The sequence below is a fragment of the Alligator mississippiensis genome, chromosome 11 (assembly GCF_030867095.1).
Source record: "Alligator mississippiensis isolate rAllMis1 chromosome 11, rAllMis1, whole genome shotgun sequence".
NCBI classification, from domain to species: Eukaryota; Metazoa; Chordata; order Crocodylia; family Alligatoridae; genus Alligator; species Alligator mississippiensis.
Window position 1 is genome coordinate 11,048,127 of NC_081834.1, and position 16,246 is coordinate 11,064,372.

Below are 16,246 nucleotides of genomic sequence, written 5' to 3' on the forward strand. Positions count from 1 at the left end.
GCAAATGCTGCCTTATTTTATATTATAAAGGGCTCTAGCAGAGTTGGCTCTGTAAGCAATCTTCAGTTTACTGACAGTCTGTTACAGGCATTGGATCACTAATGAGGCAGAACATTATGGGGATAAATACTAATTAAACATTAAATACAGTTGTTTATTAGTTAATAAAAATAATAAGTCACTGATAAAGATAAAATAAAAGCCAAAGCTGGGGGAATACACCACTGATACTGGACCAGTAGGGTCCCACACCTCAAAGCTTTGTGTCCTAAGTCTGGTGATGGTAGGACCTAATGATATGGGGGTAGGTACTGGTAAATGAAGTTGGCATTTAGGGCATGGGAGAAAGAAGTGGCTTTAAATAACCTTCTGCTGGTTTGGGCTATTCAAGGTCTAGTCCCAGCACCTCTGGGCTGCCCCAGAAGTGAGAAGTGATGCTTAAGCGCTTATGGAATTATTATAATGCATGGGGAGCCTGGAAATAGTTCACTGTAAAAGCAAAATAATCTGATTATCACAAGTGTCTTTGTGAACCAGGGATAATAGTGGTATAGTATTGTGGGTAGCAGCATCCAATGAGTATGATACATTCGTTGCAAGTAAATGGGATAAAAATTCTTGTGCATATGCCTTTCTTTCTAGGGATGAGGTTACCTTCTCAGGAGTATATTTCTTTTAAAAAATAAGCACAATAAACTCCTTGCATGAAGCTATAAAACCACCCCAAAATTCACCTGAAATAATTGATTCAACCCCGCATGCTGCTAAGTTGAACACACCTGGGAATAATGCATTCTCCTAGGACGGCTGTGCAGATTTTAATGGCTCCATGTATCGCTCCAAATACCTGGCTTGTAGCAGAGCAGAAAAATCAGTAAAAGCAAGGAAATAATAAATTTACAAAGTTCTTGGTCATAATGAGGGATTGTGTGTCACAGCGTTCGTTTTCACATGCCTAAAAAGGATTTAAATTAAAAGCCACCTTGAGGATTAGTTGGGTTAGACATTTTATAATGAGTATGAAAGCTGGCTGAATACTGGAAGACATAATGATAAGAGGTGGGCCAAAGAGTTGAGGAAGACATATACTGAGAGGTGGGGGAACACACAAATATTTTATATATATATAAAAAAATCTAGGAAATTATATTTGTACATCTAAGAAATTGTGTGTATATATATATATATATATATATATATATATATATATATACACACACACATACTGGCACCTGTTAAGATCCTGTTCAAAAATGATTCAGAGTCTGAAAATTTAGAAACAAGATAATTTTCTAGAATTTATATATAAATAAATATATATATATATATAAAATATTATATTTTATATTATATATATATATATATATATATAAATTCTAGAAAATTATCTTGTTTCTAAATTTTCAGACTCTGAATCATTTTCGAACAGGATCTTAACAGGTGCCAGTAGTGCTAAAAATTTAGTCCAAAAAGAGCACAAGCATCTCATATATAGAAACTGAACTGGACAGAAACTGAATTGCCTTCCATCTTTCCATTCTCTGTGGCACTCTTTCACTAATTTATATGTTATATATAATATAACATTGGACATATATATATATGTGATGTTATATATATAAATATGTGTGTGTGATCTATTATTGTAGACTATATATATGGATATATATGTCTGTGTGTGTATGCAAACATGCATGCACAAGTGCATGTGTATGAGTGTATGTACATGGCTGACTAAAAATGCCCACTATGTATCCAACATAGCTATTTCTCTTTCAACATCCATTCTGGTGAAAAGCTAATTGTTCAACAGCATACAATGTGATACACTTGAACACTGGTGGATCTAATTAGCTTTACATCAATCCTGTAGCACTCTTTAAGGAAAACTCTTAAGACATTACCCTTAGCTGCCTCTGAAAGTTTTAAATTGCCACCGATGCTAAAAAAGAAAGATAAAGCAAAGGGACTATGAAAGAGCTCAATTCAGTTGCTCTTTCTTATCAAGGACATCTTTTCTTCCACAAAGAAAGGGAAGTGCAAAATACAGTGAACAGATACATACATATCTATATGTGTGTAATATATATTACACACACACATATATATATATACACATATATTACACACACATATATATATATACACATATATATATATGTGTATATATATATTGCATGCTCCCAATGTGTTAAATATATGTTGGATGAAACATCAGGCTCCCTCTATAAAAAGTGAACTCAATTTGAATGAAAAAAGAGCTAAAACTTTTTTTTTCTCAAAACTCAAATGAAATTTTAGTTGGTGAAAGGATTTTTTGCCTTCATTTTATTTCTCATCGAATACAACAGCGATTAGGAACATAAGACAAAATAGGGTTGTCCAGAGACACTAAGTCCAGTCTCTTGGTATCACAAACAATCATGTCATATCATCATGTTCAGCAGGCAGTAATGTTATATCCTACAATTAGATGGTTTGTCCCAGCTATTCTTGGAAAGCATTTTGAGAACCTGTTCCCTCCGGTGAACAGAAATTGTTCTCTTGCCTAAATTCAGTCATGACCAGTTTCCGACTTGTCTGAAAACAGAAAAGTAACCTTTTGCGAGACAGATACTTATGGTGGGACTTATAGTAGCATCTTGGTGCGTAACCAATTTGGACAGCTTAGTCCTTTGATCTGTACCCAGCTTCAGTTTGGATGTCCTCACAATGTTGACACTTTCCTTGTATTCATCACCCTCCTCTCAGTAATCCTGTCAGGTATTGCTGTGTTTTTATTATTTGCATTACAAGAATGGGACTCTGTTATGCTAGGCATTGTGCAAACACATAATGGAAGGCAGTTCCCACCCCAATTTTACACTGTAAATAGTAAAAGTGAGGAAGTAGGGAGAAGGGGTACAGAATGGGGAAGCAGGATCCTTCGAGTGAGAATACCAAAGCCTGCAGCAGGACCCTAACTTCCCAGTTCCCTGCTCTGCCTTCTAGGTCAGAGGTCTTCCACTTGTAGACCTGCAACAATGCCTTACCGCAGGAATATTTTTTTTCTGTTGAATTCTACAGACTGTGCCAAAGCCTGGGGAGCAGTTAGCACTCTTATTACATCCAATGCGGCTCTGCATACCTCTGTATACACACCATTGGGTAAAAACAATCAATTTGTCCCTGAAATGCCTCATCGTACATCACTATGTGGTACCTACCCTTATGCCTCTACATCTCTGAGACTTGACAAAGAAAATCTTGTATTCAAAAGCTTGTCTGACTCAACTACATACTTGGCCCAATAAAAAAAAATATCACCCTAAGACATCCTGGCCTCTGGACCATCAGAGCCATTTATGTCATTTGCAAATCTGCAAAAAGCCTGAAAGCTTAGTCAGGCTAGCAAAGACATCAAAACCTAAATGTCCCTTATTCATCATTGTGTGTGCATATGCAAGTCTTCAAACATCACCTTTAGTAGTCTTGGTTTAATTTATTTTGCTTCAGTGCCATGATTTTAGCTTAGGTCAATCCACCTGCTTGGATGAGACAGAACAGGTCCAAAAGTGTAATGAAAATGCAAAGAGCAGGAATCCTCTCTGGCATTGTATGGAGCTGTACAAATCCCCAGTGAAGAACAAAGTTACAGTCTTGGAAAAGCGTAAGAGTACAGTGGGATTAGATCTCAGCCATGTGTGAGCTTTAGAGGGTTGCATCCCACCTGGTCTATACAAGAGCATTAGAAGACAATATGAATACAGGCCTCACATCCTGAATCAGCAAAGCTAAGCCTCTCTTTGAATAACATGATGAACGAACCCGATGTGGCTGGACATTTGATACGAAAGGTACAATCAAAATTCGGTTGCCTATGAAATTTTAAACATCTCATTAAAGTATTTTCTGATGCATCTTGTTTTTGGTCAGGCTGGGACTAGTACGAGAAGAATGCAGTGTGTTTAATAATGTACATTTTGTAGGAGTCGTGCTTTGCTCTGTATATTGCACCTCAGCTTACCAAGGGTTCTGGCTCTCTACAGAGAAAGCTTGTTATTTTTGTATTTCATTTAGTGCTGACGTTAAGAGATGTACAACTATCTTAGGGGTAGACACAAATGAAAAAAAGAACAAAAGGATATACTATCCTTACTTGAATGTTTTTTGCTTTAGCTATGACTTTTTTCATACCCAAAGATGAGAGCTTCTCTTCTGATATTTTATTCTTACTTCCCTTGCCAGCCTCAGCATGGAAAAGCAGAAGCAAGGTGAGCCAATATCTCTAATAAGATAATTAGGTGAGCCAGATCTTCTAGACACTTCTAAGATTAACTGTCCAAATACAGTTATTAAACTGGATCAGTGCTTGGTCCTGGGTAGTTCTTATAGTTTCAGAACTAGCCTATTCTTAATGGGCCCCTGCCCCATTCCTGGGGAGGGGGCCCTTGAGTTCACTGGCCAGCCCAGACCCTTTAATAGACTTAATAGGAAAAGGGGACCTTAAATAAGATGGCCTCCCACCCCAGGTGTAAGTTGTGATTGGCAGATCTGTGGTGGAAGCAGAGGGTCAGGTGACCCAGGGAGAGGCTCAAAAGCCCAGGGCTTGGCACAGAAGGGGTAGTTTGGTGGTAGGAGCTGCAGAAGGCAGAGCTCTATGGAGGTGGCAGTCCAGATTGCCTGGAAGAAGGGACCCTGTGCTGCAAGCAACACAAGATAAGTACTCTGAAACTTTTGCATTTGTACTACTGTGGGGTAAGATTAACTCCAAAAAGGGAAATTGTATTTGGCAAACCTTATGTTTGGGAGTGGATGCTCATACAGGTTTCCCTTGCTTTGTGTTGTACATGTGTTGCTGGGAAATGGTGCATAACTTGAATTTGCCTAAAGGGAATCCATTTTACAATGTAACAAATAAGGATATGTTCCAAGACTTCAACTATACTGAGCCCCAGACCCATTTCTACCACTTTTTTTACAAGACAATTTTGGTACTCACCAGCAGCAGGCAATATACACAAGCACAGCTGCAGCTCTACAAGCACAGGCACCAGCTGCCCTGAATGGCAGCTGTGGGTGCTGCTGCTGGGTGGCTTCATGGCTCACAGGTCCTGGGGCTGGACTGGGCTGCAGGGGTGGGTGCTGCAGCCCGGCCTGGGCACCACCACCTGGCTCAGCCCCGCCACACAAGTTTTTTTTCCTCTGCCTATGATGTCACTCCCACAATACACTGTACAAAGCAGCTGACTACAGGCTTCCACCATACCGATTGCATATGAGTGAAATTACTATGCATATAAAACACATTTTTGGCATAAAAGTGTTATTGTATAAGAATTAATTCACACATGCAGAACCCACATAAAGCAAGTGAAGCCTGTATTTTTAATTCCAGTTTGAACTGGAGGACTGGAGTGACTATAAGGTGCAGATTGGAGGCCACTGGGGTGCAGCAGAGGCACCCAGTTTAGACCACTCACAGGGGCAGGAGCCCTGGGCTGTTGTATGTGAGCAGTAGCCCAAACACACTTAAAGGGGGAACTGTGGTGTGTCGGAGGACTGGGTAAGCGAAGACTGGGGGGAGCATAAACCCTGCCCCAGCAAAGGGGAGTCCCTAGGGGCTGAGTAGCCCAGAGCCCACAGAGGGTTGAGCTGGAGCTGAGATCCAAGAACCTAGGATACTGGTGTGGTAGACCACAGGACATGGGACCCAGCCACACTAAAAGTGAGCTGAGTCCCAGCAGGGTCAGAGTTCAGACAAGGACCTACCCCAAAACCTGCGTTCGCCTCCTTGATCAGCCTCCCTATGAGCCTATAACACCAAGTCATGACGGCTAAGATAACCATGTAGGGGCAGAACCCAGAGAACCTGGAAGCCAGGGTGAGGAGGTTGGAGCCTAGTGGCAAGCTGGGCTGGGAACCTTGTCACGTCGCCACCGAACCTCTTACCTTCCAGCTCCACACCCTAAAAATTCAGGGGTTTTTAACAAAATAGTATAGAAAGAACAAAATGGCTTAAAGAAAGGATGAAACTGTTTCATCATTCTTTCATCAGCTGCAGGCACAAGATGTCACTCCAGCATCATATGGTATTAATGCTGCACAGCTGAATGCCAGGAACAGAAAAACCTTTTTGGAGTCAGTACAAGATCAAAGAGATTGTGAAGATGTGAAAATCCTAGATCCAGAGAAGTCTAAGATTAACTTATCCTATTTCAAATTAATCTTTACTTCAAAATGAATTTCTTTCAAGACAAGATAACATGCAAAGAAATATGGTTTATACTACTGTTGTTATAGAATTGTTAGCTGTGGTCACAATCTCATTATAAGCCATACTTCTGACCTTTGCAAGCCAACTTGAGATGAGAAGATAATTTGAAAAGCAAGTTTCATGTAAACTACTTGAATTTTGGAGCTACAGAAAACACATTATCTACCCTGTTTCTCCATTTTGATTAGACTGTTTTTCAAAAGCTGTCACTCTGGCTTGGATTTCTCATTTGAAACTTTTCAGGCTTAAAGGTTTCCTTAACTTTTGTGTAGTGTCATTTTGGAAAAAAAAAAATGCATATAAGAAAATGAACACTACAAAATAAAATTTGGGTAACATTTTCCATTCCATTGCTGATCCCCTGGTATGAAACTAGTTCACCACAGATGGATCTGCACTTCAGCATTCAGGCTTGGGGCAGAAGTTACACACAAACTGGTTTAAACTTGTAACCAAACAGAAGCTCACTGCACATGAAACCAGTTTCGAAATGATGGAAACTGGTTTAGATAAACCTGGTTGAACGTAGTATTAGACTTAACTGATTTGGATCAAACTGGCTTATGAAATGTCTGTCCTAGACTCCTTCCTCATTCAAGTTAAATCATAGTCCCCCAGCATACTTTCCAGCCCTGGGCTGCGCTGTGCTGTCTGCTCACTGGAGCAGTGAGGGCTGGCTGACAAGGCAGTGTGGGGGCAACCCCCCTGAGGATGCAGCCCAGTCTACAGGGAGGAACTGCCCCCCACCCCAGCCCCCCAGGCGAACTCTGTCTGGGGCCAGAGAGTGGAGTTAAACACCCCTCCCCCACTCAAACATACTGCTGGCTGCAACTCTGGACTACAAATCTCAGAGGCACCAGAAAGCAGGAAGAGGAAGTGAGGAACAACCCCGCAGAGTCCTGCTGCTGTGATTCTGGACTGAAAATTCCAGAGTCCTCAGGGGCAGCAGGACAAGTAAGTGAACACAGCCAATGAGCCATGCTCTAGTGGTCCCCTAGCTTCTGGCCTGAACCACTGCAGGCATGTGGCTGCATTTCCTGAATCAAAGATAAATGTCTGTTCACTTCTGTTTCAATTTAATCAGTGCAGTTTAGACTAGCCTACAAAGACTGAATTGATTCAGCCTTGGGCTTTTTGACCATCTGTACTTAGCCTCAGTTGCCGGTCTCCTCACCATTAAATATTTCCATGGAGACTTACTCATAGTTACCATTTGGCAATACTTCAGGGTCAACCAGTCAATAAGAAAGACCCTTTTGAAGGCTTTTAGTTTTTACTTCGAGTCGTGTGTTCATTATTTAGTTGTGTACAACACTAACACTATGCTTTTCAGACGGGTCTAAAAGAGGCACAGCACAGACGCTTCTTGCATCAAGGTGCTATACAGTCATGGACTGGGAGAAGAAAATGATGGTGGTTAGACCCATGACCATACCGACGGGCTCAGAAGCCATCCGAGTAAGTAGTCTGCATTGACCAAAGTGCCACGAGGAAGTATAGTGCCTCTAGATGGATTATGGCAAACACCTCAGTTCAATAGAAAAATGGCAGCACATTGGTTAATATTTGCACAAACCAAGAATGGAAAATATTTTAAAACTGTTAATCCTATTCAATGTTTATTAAATTGCAGAAATTCTTCTTAAATAGTTTATTTTCTTATGCCTTTACATCAAAGAGCTGCAGACGATAAATTGACAAGTCACTTGTAGCTTGGAAGATGCAGCGTGAGTATCACTGAGACTACTTTCACAACCTCCCAATCCTGCCCTGCATCTTTCCAAATAGCTCTCTTGAGCTGGTATTCCAGTACATAAAAAGTCCACTGTTCTAGGGGAAACCAATAAATATGGTTGTCTTGGGGTCTCCCCTACATCTTAGAACTACAAGAGCAGAGTGATTTCTGCAAGTATCTAGGTGGCTGGCTATGAAAAGTCAAAACTGGACAGGTCTCCTCAACTGACAAATCACCTGGCATGGGAAAGGTCTCAGTTGGCATATATACAACATAACCAATTCACTGACCTCCTTCCCCTGCTCCAGCCTTGGCATAGGGAGACTAAGAGAAGAAGGGGCATGACCAACACTACTGTGCTCAGTCTGTACTCAGCAACTTAATGTCTGCTTTCAGCAATGAATCAGCCCAGCAGAGAATCAGACCCATTATCCATGTACAATATTGTTATCTTGCTGCACAAAGACAGTCCTCTCCCATTGCTCAGATCAGGGATTTTCCTGGGTATTTACATATGTAAAGAACTACAGTTTAGGAAGCCCCAATTTCAAGACTGGGAACTGTTTGCTTGTTTAGTCATTCTATTTGCATATGTGCCTGTGAAGGCAATTAGTTCTGGCAATACATGTGTACTGTTTTCAGATGGGATCACAGAACAATGTTGAGTAAATTTTATGAGCATCTGATATAAGGCAGCCAGCTGTTAATTTATTTTTGTTTATGTTTCAGGACTGACTCAATGATCCGTTTCTTAGCCCTCCATAGCAACAGGTACCTCAGCTAAAAAATGCTCTGGAAGAGAAATGAAAACACTGCCAAAATAAGGACTCTGCTCCCAGTTCTACAAAGGCCTGACTTCACATTCAATGAGCTTTAGTTAAAGCACCCCTGCCACCATTTTGAAGCATGGGGACTCTGAATACAGGAGACATGGAGGCTGCTGCAGTATGCTAATTAGCACGCTCCAGCCAACTCAGTCAAGTCTGCTCTGATGCACTGTAATTACACCATGTCAGAGCAGTGTCCCCACATACCTACAGACACCCAGAAATTCTTAAGTAAATGTATATCAGCTCAGGGGTGTAGGAAGGCACAATTTCTCCAGTGCAAACCAAGGGCCAGACTACAAATACCTGAATAGTACTTTGTCACGAAAATCTCTTTGCAAGAAGAACACAGTCTAGCCCTACATGAAATATGTATTATCGGTAGCTGCTAATGGAGTAAAATACAATGAAGAAGCCGAGGCCACTGATAAGACATGAGGTCAAACAAGCAGTGTAGAGCTATGCGGATCTTTGAAGGAAGTACATTGGCATGCTAGAGATGTCTGTGACATGATATGACTGTGAAAGGATCCAAAGAGGGAAATGAGATGGTGTTCCATCCTCCTAAGAGGCAAATGTGAAGAAACGCCCTTCCCCTCTCTCTGCCCCTCACTTGGGCCAACCCGGGTGACCCCTCTATCTCCTGGTTTTCTTCTTGTTACTGGTTAATCAACCAGGAGACTTGGCCAGATAAATTCCTAGGGGAAGTGGGGGGAGCACTCTCTTCGGCAGGCATTTTGAAACTTTCAAGCAAAGACTGCAGGCTGCTGCCTGGAGATTCACTGACAGTAAAAAACCCTGAAACTAGCCGGGAGTTAGGAATTATGTGTAGGCCAGTCACACCTTAAAAGGATCACTGTGTCCAAAACTATATAAGACTCTAGTTCCTTATGTTTGCTCAAAGTGTATTCTGACTTCCTAATACTATGCCCCCATCCTTCCTCCTCCTGATCAATAAAGGTATTGACTTACAGCTTGCCTTGTTACTGTGGAGTGGGGAGAGAAGCTTTCTGCTCCCAGCTTGGCCACCGAGATTTGTCTTTTTATTTTCCATATATTACCTGATGCTATCTTTGGATGCTTCCAGGTGAAAGAAGCACCCAGAAATATTACTGTGGGCAAAGCACCCCCAAGGCTTGCAGGGTCTGTGTGCCTCAGGCTGTACAGAGCTCTACCAGAGACCAGTGCTCGGGTGGTGGCAAAGTTACCCCAGGCTTGTGGGTGTTCTCCAGGAAGCCGGCTGTAGGCTCCCCGAGGGAGTCTCCCAAAGTGTGGTTTTGGGCCTGGCAGAGTGAGGCGGGTGGCTCTGTGTACCATCACCCCCCTACTGCACACACCACATGAACAACAGGCTGGGAAGATAATTTTAACAGGAACAAATTAAGAAAACTGAAGAAACAAGACACTGGAAAGGCACTTCTATCTGGAATGAGTCAGGAAGGATTGGGGCAGTTAGAGAAACAACTCATTTCCAGTTGTATGAGTCAAGACATATCTTTTATCTTACTATGAATTGCTTTCTGGTATCATCTGCTCAGCATTTATGTTACACTTGATTATGCACATGAATCGAATGCCGGATCTGGACAAGAAAAAAAATGGTTTAAGTCTGACCTTAAAGCTAGGAAAAGAAGCTTTGGAACAATGATTGCATGGAAGTCCATTCTGTCAGAATGGAACCAGATGTGAGAAAGCAATACATCTTGAAACTGCACATGCCACAGCTGGTGTTTATATGTCTGTCTGTCTGTGTGTTTATATTACTATTATATTACCATTATTGCTGGACAGTAATGCATGCACTACACATGTGGAGGTGATGTCTCTGTGATACATTGCAGAGCCATGTGATCAATTAATTTATCATACACCTCTGACTGTTTCACCTCCTGAATGCCTTAAACTTTCCAAACGTCCCCTTATGGAAAAGTCCTGGAGCATCTAAGAGAGATGAAACCATTCTAGTTCCATAAAATTGAATAGGGTTTTATAGACTTACTCTGAAACATTGAGTGTAATTCTCCTCTTACAGAGATGCAGATCAGTAAAGTTATTATACCAATAAAGTGACACCAGTCTGAAACCAGAATGTAGCAATCCACAGGATCAGGTCTGACCTAATATATCTAACCTCATGTTTGCTATTCAACTGTGGCCTGCTTCCAGTGTTGCAGAGCAAGATATAAGAACCCTAAATTATCAGAGACCTAAATTAAGTCTCACCCTGATTGCTAACAAAAAGAGATTAGCTTACACCTGGAGGCATAAAGTATAATATTCTTCTAAAACATTTGTCACCACAATTATTACAGCTCTGAATATTCCTTTTACTCCTGATCTAATTATCTCTTTTGACTCTTGGCTTCAACAGCTCCCAGAGTCTTTTCACACATTATATGCAAAAGCATATAATGCATATTTTCTTGTATTGGTTTGAATTTCCCATCTTTTAATTATACTGAATATCCCCATCCCCTTATTCTTGTATTACATGATGTGGCTAAGACTACCACATGAGGTTAATACACAGGTTGGTAGATATGCCCAGGTATGGGTCCTTCTGTGCAACCTGCCATCTCAATAGGAATCAGCATTTGCCCAAGCAATTGCTTTGCAGTGGAAATCCCCAGGGGACAATTGTTATTGGTTCAATTTGGATCAAGTCTTGGACTGTCCTGAGCTAAGCTAAGGTGGCAAATTAGTGTCTGGTTTGCTTTAGGACTGGGGGAGCCCTTACTTCAATTCCAAGTCCTGTGCTGAGTTCAAACTGGCTGGATTCAGGGGTCTGGTCCAAAATGTTTGACAAGATAGTAAAACAGGAATACTGGACTGGAAGGAACATCCTGGATTATCATCATGTTCAGTTCCCTGGTATCACAGGCAATCATATCATATATTCTTTTTCATAAATGTATCAAAATACCTCTTAAAACTTGTTGAGATACTGTCCCCCCACTATTCCTACAGAGAGGCCATTCATGAACCTCATTTCTCTAGTTAGAAACCTCCTACTAATTTCCAGTCTAAACATAGGCATCTCCAGTTTACATCCACACCCCTTAAATAAGTAAACAGAAAAGGTTACCATGCAGGAATTGAGCCCAGCTCACTGGTTGGCGAGTCTTTCCTTCCTTCAGAAATTCTTTCCCCTTTCTCTCCTGAGGCCAAAGGCTAGCCAGACCTTATGCCTTACATTGTTAAGGCATATCAGTTTCTGTAATAACCCATGGCATAAAAATGCAACATGGTTATGACCACTTCCAGCCACCTTTGACTGCAGAGCCCCAGAGACCAGGTACCCATATGCAACTGGGCCAATTAGAAATGGCCTTTGGCTAAGTCTGCAGTGAGGTCCAAACTCATACCTCTGCAGACATCTTATCTATTCTGTCGCCACACCCTGCCAAAGCCCTGTTTGAGAACAGGATGAAGGATAGATGAACGTGGCCTCTCTTTCATTTGGAATTCAGAGAGTGCCCCTGTATTCCATCACTATCACTTTAGCACACACCCCTTTTGTCTAATGAATCTCATTTTTTATTTAGTTGGTTACTATCTTATTAATTTGATTAATGAACCACGATAACCTTTTCACGGCCTTATTTTGCTTCATGACGCAGCAATTATTTTTAAACGATGAAAATATACCGAAGTAACTTCTATCTAACTATTAAGAGCTGGATTTTTTAAGGAAAGATGTAAAGGTGAGGTATGTGAACAATTATCACATCCTATAAGGTCTGCTAGACAGTATTCTTTTGTTTCGAAGGATGTGTGCTTTTCCTCTGCAAACTGTATCGTGCCACACGTTCCCTGCTAATGGAATGGGACCTTGAACAAGTGTTGCTATTGCAGTCACATCTACATCGTAGAGGGCTCCTGAATACTAACAGTAACAATACAGACAGCTTGATGCTGGTTTTGCATCCTCATCTTCACTGACCTCCCATCCACATCTATCATGTGAATGCAATCTGAAAAAAGCTCTCTGTCTCATCCGGATGCAGGCGTACCTGGAATGAATAAAGTGCTCAGCCCATTTATTGCTTTCATAAATAACTGGATAGGTTTTGAAGGCTTGTGCTTGTACACTAGCTGGAGTGCATGGCTGTTACTGAAAAGGCCCGCACACAATTGAAAAGCTTTAAAAAAATAAATCTACTGATCTACTTACTCTCTGGATCTAAAGCAAAATGACTATAGACTCTTAGGTATGTTTTAAAAATGAAAACCACCTTCTGAAGGGTTGTTTCACATGGTTTGTACTCTCTAAAGCTGAAAGGAAAAAACACGCATGATCACAATTCTATCCACTCAGCACCCTCGTTGTTATTGTCACTATTTTAGATTTGGGGACTTAAAATACTAAAATAAGGAAAAAAAACAACTAGTGAGGTAGATTCTGATGTCATCACTCCATTTTCTCAGATAACATCATCACTTTACTCCTTCCTTTAAGATATTTTAAAACATGTTTTTAATAGTCATCAAAATAAACATTCTGGTCTGGGTCTACTCCTGTTCATGTTGGTTTTACAGCACTTTAACACCACTACAATTGTCTCCTAATTTACTGCTGTTATTATGATCAAAACCAGACATCAAGTCAATTTAAGGGTTGTAAAGCAGCAAAGGTAACAAACAAAAAAGTTCTTGTATATTGGTCTGTCATGAGACTGATAGGCCACTCCATTATTTCACTTTTACACAGTATAAATCCATTAATGCAAATTTGAATATTGTATACCTGGAGTACCAGCAATGAAATGAGAACCCTATTGTCTTATATCAAAGGAATATCACTATGAGCCTGTGCCTTTAAATATTAATTATAGTGTAGTGAAGAAGAAAATACCAAATATTAAATATTTTAATACCATATTTTAATGCCAAAGATCTGGCATGAAAAAGTATATTAGGAATTGATGCCTCAGAGTATTAAGGCTCTGATATGGTATCTTTCATCTCCATTTCAGTGGTTCAAATGTAGTCCAGCTTAAAGGATAAAATTCCCATTGATTTCAGTGGGGTTTGAGGGTATTTGGCGCTTCATTAAAAATAACCCAACAACTTGCAGAATCGAGCACTGAAACCCAGATCATTAATGGTATTTAGGCCCTTTATTAAAATTTAGCACATATTCATGATGTGTAGTCACTACAGTGCAGGTAGTTATTATCATCATTTGAAGGCTGTTTGAACTCTGAGAGATGACTTGATGGTGTTGGTCCAGCACTCAGTGGAACAACCTCCACAGCACAAAAAAACTGTCATGGATATCAACTTTCTCACCAATGTCAGAAGAAAGACTAGAGACTGAACGGACTTGGAAACTGATTTCCCTAATGGTGGTGTCCTTAGGTCAGATCTTGGACATGCTGACCAGGGGCTTGTGAAGGAAGCCTGCACTGCCATTGCTCTGTCTGCATCTGTCTCACACCTGATGGAGGACATTGGTCTGTATAGCTACAGTGTTGAATGATTCATGAGCACTACCTAGACTCAAAGATTCTTATCAGGAAATAATGAATATTAAATAGCAACTGGCATATGGATCCAGCAGAATAAACAAATTGTGTGATCCTCAGAATACCTGGCAGGAAACTTGGCACCTCTTGTGTTATTTAAATACATTGTTTTCTAACTTCTAATCCTTGTGGGAACACAAAAAAGAAACTGAAGCAACTTCTGAACATTCAGTTGTTTTAACCCAGAATTAAGCCAAGCTGCTCACCCATGGTTCCTTGTGACTAAGCCAGAGGTGGGCAAAATACAGCCCGGGGGACAGATCCGGCCCACCAGGCCATTCTATCTGGCCTGCGGGGCCCCTAAAATGTTTAGAAAATTTAATATTTATTTGCTCCTGGCTGCCTGTCAAAGATGACAGGAGCCAGGGGCAGTAGGACCCAGGGGAAGCTGGCAGCAGGACCCAGCATCAAGGCCCCCCAGCCCCACCCCACCAACTAGAAGAGGTTTCTGGCCTGTTCCTGCTTCCCTGCACTGGAGAGGGAAATGCGGCCCTCGACAGCTTGCCAAAACTTAGTAAGTGGCCCTCCACCTGAAATAACTGCCCACCCCTAGACTAAGCTGACTCCATCTGGTACCCCGGGTTTTAATTAACCCATCTTGTACAAAGGAACACTGCCCTCGATGGCTTTGATATGCAGAAGTCACGCACACCGAGGAGGAGTAAGGAGCATCTGGCAGTGAATTTCAATTGCTCGAGGTCTGATCAGAGGCACAAAGTAAAACCCTCAGATAAGACGAATGCATTTATTCTTGGGAAACATATACACATGGGCATGTTGGGAAAGCTGCTTCTGATAGCACTGATAGATTCAGATCTGTATCTGTGGTCCTGTTGACAAGGAATTACAAGATGAGAGCGATGAAGACAACGCAGGTAGAGAGGCCTAGAAACCTGCTGGTATAAAGACCACAGAGAGGTAGGCTGTTGAACACCTTTCCCTTCCCTCTACTGCAAAATTCCCCAGAGCTGGTTGGACAGTCAAAGCCAAAAATTGTCCAAAGTGCTACGCAAAGAGAAATCAGAGTTAATATTAACAGAATATCCTTCTTCTGTGGTTTTTGCTGATGACAGCATAAAATTACTCAGAGCAAAAATTCTGTATCTTACAGGAGCAGCTGTTGTTGCTAAGTTTGCAAAGCTTTAAAAGTGGCTACACATTTTGCTCGGGCTTGAATGGAAAATGAAACTCTTGTCTGACTTCGGGCCATGATAATTGCCTTTGGAAGCTGGAAAGCACAGATCCGTTTTAATTTCTCCCCAGTCACTGCAGGCTGTTGCTCAAAGCATAACAGACCATCCATTCAGTCTGAGGCTCAGTCTCAGGCATGCCCAGCAGTACACTTCTTTCTGGGATCAACTTCTGCTCCCAAAGCTGATAGGCCCAGCTGATATCAGGCACATATCTCCCGCCTTTCTGACTGCCCCCCCTGCACAACCCCCCTGATTCTGTCCCTTCTATTCTGACTACAATTTAACTTTGTGTGCCTCTTTTCCCTTTGATCCAGAGACATGCGATGCAGACTTCCCTGCAATCTGCAAGTTGTCTCTCTTGGTCCTCCTCCCTCTCCTGAACACAGTGCTCGAGGTCTGAGCAAGAGGCATCAAGTAAGTCACTTCCCATATAATCTCTCAGAAACACATCTGTGTTCGTTGTATTATCACCTGCTATGATCAAACCTGAGACGGCAGTACCCATTCCACCTGGCATCAACTTGCCTTCATTTTTAACTCAAATCAGAGCAGGGCACCGTTCACATTAAGATTCCTTTGTACAAAATGAGATCAGAACTTTATTGTATGCTTCTTAGATTATCGGTTACTTATTCAAAATCAATTTAGTGAGGAACCACAGCTAATGACAGTCTTTCAACCTTTTTCAAATGCTATAACAAAGTAAG

At 41.4% G+C, this 16,246-nt stretch overlaps 1 long non-coding RNA gene across 1 annotated transcript; it reads left to right on the plus strand.

Annotated features, from left to right (window-relative positions):
• Window positions 1–4,621: 4,621 nt before the first annotated feature.
• LOC132243975 (uncharacterized) lies at window positions 4,622–9,791 on the plus strand. The gene is made up of 3 exons (XR_009455554.1): window positions 4,622–4,702; window positions 7,590–7,714; window positions 8,721–9,791. It is a non-coding gene; the product is annotated as an uncharacterized LOC132243975 (long non-coding RNA).
• The last annotated feature ends 6,455 nt before the right edge of the window (window positions 9,792–16,246 follow it).